The 7,311-nt window shown below is 43.8% G+C and overlaps 1 long non-coding RNA gene across 1 annotated transcript; it reads right to left on the bottom strand.

Annotated features, from left to right (window-relative positions):
• Positions 1–291: 291 nt before the first annotated feature.
• LOC140216363 (uncharacterized) lies at positions 292–4,922 on the bottom strand. The gene is made up of 3 exons (XR_011893009.1): positions 4,771–4,922; positions 3,809–3,881; positions 292–404 (listed from the first exon to the last, which is right to left on the bottom strand). It is a non-coding gene; the product is annotated as an uncharacterized lncRNA (long non-coding RNA).
• Between the last annotated feature and the right edge of the window lie 2,389 nt (positions 4,923–7,311).

Genomic DNA, 7,311 nt, shown 5'->3' with positions numbered 1-7,311 from the left:
AGAAAGAGTAATGTAATTACAGCAGTTTGGTTGCTTTTGATATATATATATATATATATATATATATATATATATATATATATATATATGTATAGCAAGTCTTTTTGACAGAGAGAACTGATAAGAGGCACACAGGCCAAAAGAGGCAATTTGACATATGAATTTCTTGTGTCGCACAATGACATCAAGCACGACTGATAAGGGAGCCGTCGTGTCGAATTGATAGCTGCAGCTATTAATTAGTTTCATGTTATTTTTTTCTGCCATCGCTTCAGAAGTGCTGCAGTATAGATGATAATTAAAGGACTGTCATCCAGGGCGAACGTAAGCAGCTGAAAAAAGACATAAACATACAAACCTGTTCATCGGAAATTGCAGATATGCGGACGTCGTACAGAATTTGTCTGAAAAGGAAGGACACAGATAAGATTGTGTTTCGCTACGGGATTTCTCATTCAATGTCTTCGAACATCTTCCTACATGCGAAAGTGTGGACACTGTACCCTTTATATTAACTGCACTGGATCTCCCTAATTACGTGTAGCGCAACAAAACCTACGATTGGCACAGCCGCTCAGGAGTAATAAGCAGATTAAGAGGCCGTCCACAGTTGGCCGCTAATCCTCTTCCGCACTACACCGGTTGAATAAAAAGTTAACGGATAGATCAGCTGTGCACAACTGTCGATCATTTAGTCTTTTACGGCACCTGCAGCCGGTTTTTTTGTTCCTTTTGAATGACAGGGACCAGTAGCTTTAGCTTCACTGCGTGGTATTTGTGAGCTGAGGTAAAGGTGCAGTAAGTGACACACATCCACGACACTGCGTCCTATTCTCTGACCACCTGACAATGCAGGCAGAAATGTCTACTTGGAAATGCTCAAACGCCCACAAAAATACGCTCGCATCGAGTCTAAAAGGGGGTGTGGTCTAACTTTCGATGTAAAACCAAAAATATTGAATGAGAAATGCAGTAAAGTCTACAGACTTACTCGTAGAGAGACGAACTTTCCATTATTTATTAACTTTTCAATCAGTAAATAAAAGCAATATGCTCAGCCTTCTCTATTGAGTGCTTAGATTGGCATCGCTTGAGTGACACATTGGGAAACGGGAACTCAGGATTGGAATATAATGCCGAAAGTTGGCAAAATATTTTTAACGTTCACGTTGTTCATGTCGGTCGCCAAAACCTGCTAGGCTCCAAAGCGAGCCTGAGGCCAGCGCGTTGCTCCGAAAATATGAGGCCGCGTATTGTTCGCTTATGCATATGTTTTCTTCTAAGATCATCGGGGCGCCTTTGGTAGTCACCAGGGCCTGAAACTTAAAAATAGATGGGTTGGTTTACATCGGGTGTCAGGTGGGGAGGTTGAAAACACGTGCTTCCTCTCGCTACATTCCGCTTCAAGCTTAAGAGGTGAGTCATGTGTTTCTTTTTTTTTTTGCGAGAGAAATATTCGGCAAACTTTTCGGTGCACCAGCTATCGGGAGTGGGTCATCTCTCGGTATGGGAAAGCAGTTAATCCTGCTGCCTGTTTTCTGGGTACGAGTATTTTCCGCTACAGCGGATATCTTTATTTCACAGGAAAGCAGCACAATTGCGTTACAGTTCACTTGTCCGTGTCACTACATGCTTCGAGGCAAATAAAAAAGCATTGTTTTGATTGCACCGTACTTTGCAAAGAGAAATGTATACAGTGTTAACCTGAGTGTTCTACGCTGCAAGTATTATCCCAGCATTCGAATTCGAGTGGATGATTTTCACTGTTCACGTGCCCTTCGCTCGGGGTTGGTGGAACTGGTGTACTGCCGCTGCGAATCATGTCACCAGTTCGACTCCCGGCAGCACCATCTGCGTTCTTATAAAGCGGAATGTGAAAACGCATTGTCCACTAAGAAGGCCGTAACGAAGAGTTCCGGATTAACTTAGACTGTGCCCGGTTCTTTAACGTGCGCAGTAACGTTAAACGTTTGCAGGTAACCTGCCTTCTGTAATTCCGGAACGCGGCTACCGCGGTCGCGGATCGAATCTGCGAACACACATGCCCAGCCGTAGAGGGCCTTCGTGAGTGAGGTGTTGCGGTGGTGGGGACATCAAAAAAAAAAAAAAACTATTAGAAGAAAGGCACAGAGGCCTCAGAAGGTGCGCTTTGACTTGCTACTCAGCACTGTAGAAGAATAGAGGGGATTAAAGAGAGTTATGAACCACCGCAGAGGACTAGCGGCTATGATGTTGCGCTGCTAAGCACGAGGTGGCGGGCTCAAATCCCGGCCGTGGTGGCCGCAGTTCTATCGTGGCGAAATACTAAAACGCCCGCGTCCCTTGCACTGGGGGCATGTTAACGATCCGCAGATGGTCATAATTATTCCGGAGTCCCCCACTACGGCATGCTTCATAATCAGCTCGTGGTTTTAGCACGTAAATCCCCAGAATTTAATTTTTCTTAAGAGAGTTAGGATGATGTTGATAAAGTAAGGATAGAGATATATGGACACGCATATACACTCTTTGTCTAAAGCACAGATGCTATTCTGTGCCATGACCATGTCGTTCGGAATTCAGCGGTGCTACTCCCACGGCGCCCCTGGAACTCCAGACCTGAGGGTGGTCAGTACCGGAGTTCTTTTCGTTCCTCAGGGCCTACAAAACTATGACGTACCACAGGAACTTTCTAAAAGATCCCGTATTCACCCTGACGGTCACAGGCAAAGTGGCCCGAGTACTTCTGACGTAGAGTGTACATAGAGCGCCAACCTCACTAAAGCTGCGTAAGCATTTCACCACGTAAGCATTTCAACAAGGCGCCTGTTGACCTGCGTGGGAGTTTCAGCGTCAGGCCCTGTATCCGGTGTAATATCTCACGCGATTGATTACTCGCTAGGTTGCTTAGTCGTGGAACTGATGTCCATGTTGAAAGTTTCGGCGCCGGGCTCTCGTTCTGCGTTCTCAATGACGGCAACGTTTAATTTCAGTCTGACAAATGGCACTTCCAGCGACTCTCGCGGCTGTGATGCTGTGACACTCGCGGCTACATCTGATGCACTTCGTCGTTGCGTGTCATAGTGTGCAGAGTCAAGTCTCGTAAAAGAAGTACATTTTTTCACTATTTAGGTGTAGAACTGGGAGCAGATAGGCTACGCCAAAGCCGCCTATCCTCAAAAAAACAACTTCGTTGCTTAAGCAAGCAATAAAGAAAGGAAAATAAAGAAGAAAAATGACAAAAAGCATGTTATACACACGAACACTAGCGCACAACGTTTGACAAGATATTTGTGCTCTATGAGAACCAAGAAGAAAAAAAGAAAGAAGAAAGAAAGAAAGAAAGAAAGAAAGAGAGAAAGAAAGAGAAGAATAAATATATGTTTTAGGCCATTTAAGAAATGACGTGGGACATCGGGGCAGCTGGGCTGTAAGTGCAGAAAACTTGGATAAAGCGGCGTACAACCCCTTTATTTTTTGCTCTCGATCTCTTTACCTTTTTCCCTGCACAGGGAAGACAACGCGAAATACGTCTGAATAAGCGCTCTACCTTTCCGCGCCTCCTCTCCCTCTTTCCGTTATTCTTTGAGCCAGCAGATATATTCACCTGCGGACACTGCGGTTTATGAGGAAAAATGCGTTGATGCGATTCCCTCGACCATGCCGTGTGCGTCTGTGAAACGTTCGGATGCACGGGGCATGCAAGTTCCTAATTTTAAAAGCAGGGAACAGTATGTCTCAATATTTCTTGCCAAAATTCGGCGCACTTAAGGAGCCTCCACTAGTCGCGTGAAGCGCCGCTGTACAATGCACAAGATGCCTTACTTACTCGCACGGTAGGCCACAAACGCGAGCACATTTGTCGTAAGTTCCGTTCGCCGTGAGTGCCGATTTGCATTGTTCTGCAAGAGAGCGAAATCAGCCGTCTAGTTTCGAATGCGCATATAGAACGATTTGCTGTGCGAACAGTGAACCGTCATATGCGTTGGTTTAACTGTACCGACTAGGCAACGAATACCTCAAAGTGCCCCACAAGAATCACGACGAAGTCCTGTTTACTGTTGGAAACCTTCACTCTCTTCAATACACGTTGCGAGTTGTCTACATATCCAGACGGGATATATTTGCGCGGTTGATGGAAATAGTGCAGACTTTTTCTAAATTAAAAAAAAAAATACACGTGCGCTTTCAAAGACAGAAAGCGAAAGAAAAAAAAATGTGAAAGAAGGGAGAGGCCTTGACTAATATTTCAAATACATGAATTCGTGAATAATATGCACCGTAGACGTTACCACAAGAGGATAAAATTAAAGATGCAGGTTGGTTGCCAACCAATATGTAACCTGTCACACTCTCGACGTTTTGGGAGATTTCTTTATATGCGTCAAACAGCGGTGGTCTAGTATTTTAACTGAGCGCTACTGTATCTGTACGCTAACCGAATGTACAAAAAATGCATATGACGCATGCTCTTAAATAACACATACACGTACGCAAGCAACCACGCGCCGAAGTGTGAACAAGAAGTCGAACTTTAAATTTAGTCAAGAAAGAGGTGATGCAAGACAATTTTTTTTCACCACAGTGTATTAATCATGGGAAGTCCGTTGCATACTTTTGCTGTAGCTTTTGCTTGATGGACGGTCAGCGAAGTCCATTAATGCGCTTGTTCAGAATAGCATTCGACGTGGTTTCAGCGTTATGATCGATGGGGAAAGTGTGAGGAGGATCTGAATCTGTTTCACACTTTGAGAAAAACGGAAAGAAGTGCTGCAGAAAGCATTAGCTCACCTGATTCGCCGAAGTCGCACGTTGGGAACGGGTAACTGGCAGTGAACTCGTACGTAGCCTGAACGCAGCCGCAGTGGGCGACCTCCAGCTCCATGCCGCATTTATGCATGCAAAGCTGCGATCGTAGAAGGATGCGTAAGGGCGTAGCCATTTCATACGTTGCGTCCCTGCTAAGGTTAGCCCAGCTGGTACAAAAATAAAAATAAACTGGCACAGTAAAATCATTATGAGACCGATGATCAGTCATCACTGGCGGCGCAAAATTCTGCAAGCAGCCCTTGCATAACTACCATTGCAACGGAGATCGAACTTAGTAATAATAGGAGGACAACTGCGGGAAATATGTGGACAGAGTTTAATGCGTGTGGATGGCATACAGCTGCTACAATTAATTTCAAAAGAAGTGTTTGCAAATGTCACGCTTTCATTATTAGCGCTACCTTTCTCGATTTCCGGAAAGACTGCTACGTAACACAATCTTCATAGTCCGAAGAAATGAGTGGCATCGATCTTAAGTGTGAAATGTCCTGAAATTTTAATGCTGTGAACTTAATGAGGAGCATCGCAGAAAATTTGTGAACCCTCGGTTTCACGGCATTTTTATGTGTGATACGAAATTCGCCCGTTGTCCTTGGTGAACTAAAGAAGGTACCTGGTTTTTGTTTGGTTAAAATAAGGAATAGGCAATGGCTGCTGCGTAGACAAAGCTCAAAGTACGTGGTTTTATTGCGGCTTTTGCAATAAATTACTTATGCTAGCGCTCGGGAGCGTTATGGGTATTTTACGAGCGCCCAGATTTTAGCCCTCTTCCCTGGCAGAACAACAAATGCTACTGAGATGAAATTTAGCGAAAAGGCTATGTCAAATCTGTGCGAAGTTGAATGCGCGTGAAATAAACACTGCATTTACTAACAATTTAAGCATGTTTCCGAAAGTGTCATACTGCCGTAATGAGCTATGCTTCCCCCTAACTCAAGCGGAAACGGGGATCATGTTCAGTACAATGTGTGACGAAACTTCAGCTTTCCTGAATAGGAACAGTTGCAAATAAACACTGGACTCTTGTTTCTTGCACTTATTTTCTCCGTTATACAAGGTTTATAGTAGATTTCTATGTTGACCTCGATGAACTAAGAAATGCGCATTGTTTACATTTGTTTAAATTTACAGGCAGGTGATACGTAATGTGTAAATGAAGTTTGAAGTGTGTGCACAAATTACAAGCCTTAGCAGTAGATTACATACGAAGGCTATCCGGAGCAATATGACTGTGTTTGAGGAGCAACGCATAATTTAACATGCTGCCCTCTGAACTACAACAAGATCCCATCACGAGAAAATGGGCAGGGGGAGAGATGAGGGGATATAAACGGCAAATGGTCTCGCGAAGTAAAATTCATGGAGGTGAATCACTGCATTTGTACAAAAATTCTTTACCAAGTCCCTGAAGACGTTTTATTGGTGGCAAAGGTTTCAAACGGACAAGTCCCATACGGGCAACGTTTGAAAGAGCGGATTTAAATACAGGTAACTGAATCTTTTTATTGGAACTGCTCAACAGAAACAGCTTAGCTGGTGTTGTAACTCTGCAACGTCACAAATGTCTCCAGTTTTTGAAAATTAATTCATCACTTATTAAACGACGCGCCGGTGGTATACATAGCTTACTATACAGAACTTGGCGCGACGTTGGTAGTAAGTACGGACGAACATCGCAAAATTGCTTTTTACACGAGCTTATACTCTGACGATGAAGTAATATCGTGTTTCCAGAGTGCTCTAGAAGCTGCTATTATGAGAGCGTAGGATTCAGCTGACTGATGCCCTGATGGTTTGCGTCAAAGTCGTGTGCTAGCGCGTTAGACTGCGACCCTGTGTAAGTTCTGACCGACTTTCATTCAACTTTTCTTTTTTAATAATGCTTCGCATATGTGTGGTATAAACCGACACCATTACGATGTCAAAAATACTTACGTCGAAGTTGAGCATGCCCTTGAATTCCGGGAAAGACCCCTGTGACTTGTAATCGGTGCACATGCTTTTGTAAGGCGCAGGCAGCCTGAAGGTGCGCAGCTGAAGGAGGAATTTTCTTTTGTTATATTTCAATATATCTGCGTAAGCACAGAACAGTAAGAGTAAGCAACCGGCTATAGACTCAATTTGCACATCTGAGATCTAATAAGCACAACTGCGCTAAACCACGAGAAGGCCGATAGCGATGTGATGTTCTGGTATAGTAATGCTTGTGCTTGTTAAGGCCACATTCGACAATATCGGAAGTGTCAACTAATCACTTTCCAAAGATATTTATGCCATAATTGAACTAAGACATGATGCGTACATGAGCTGGAGTCATGCCAAGTGATACTGTTTCTGACTAAATGAATGAAGGTAATTTTTATCAGTACGATAGCCTGCGACATTTCGACTGTCACCTTTGAGTTGAAGGGGTGCCGTAAGGCAGAGGTGAAATTTTGTTGAAATATTGTTAGGCTTTGTTATCATATTTGGCCGCCCAACTTCCTTACGGCCAATGAGCAA

The sequence above is a fragment of the Dermacentor andersoni genome, chromosome 3 (genome assembly GCF_023375885.2).
Source record: "Dermacentor andersoni chromosome 3, qqDerAnde1_hic_scaffold, whole genome shotgun sequence".
Taxonomy (NCBI): domain Eukaryota; kingdom Metazoa; phylum Arthropoda; class Arachnida; order Ixodida; family Ixodidae; genus Dermacentor; species Dermacentor andersoni.
The sequence above is the reverse complement of the archived record's forward strand: the minus strand, read 5'-3'. Positions and strand labels throughout refer to the sequence as shown.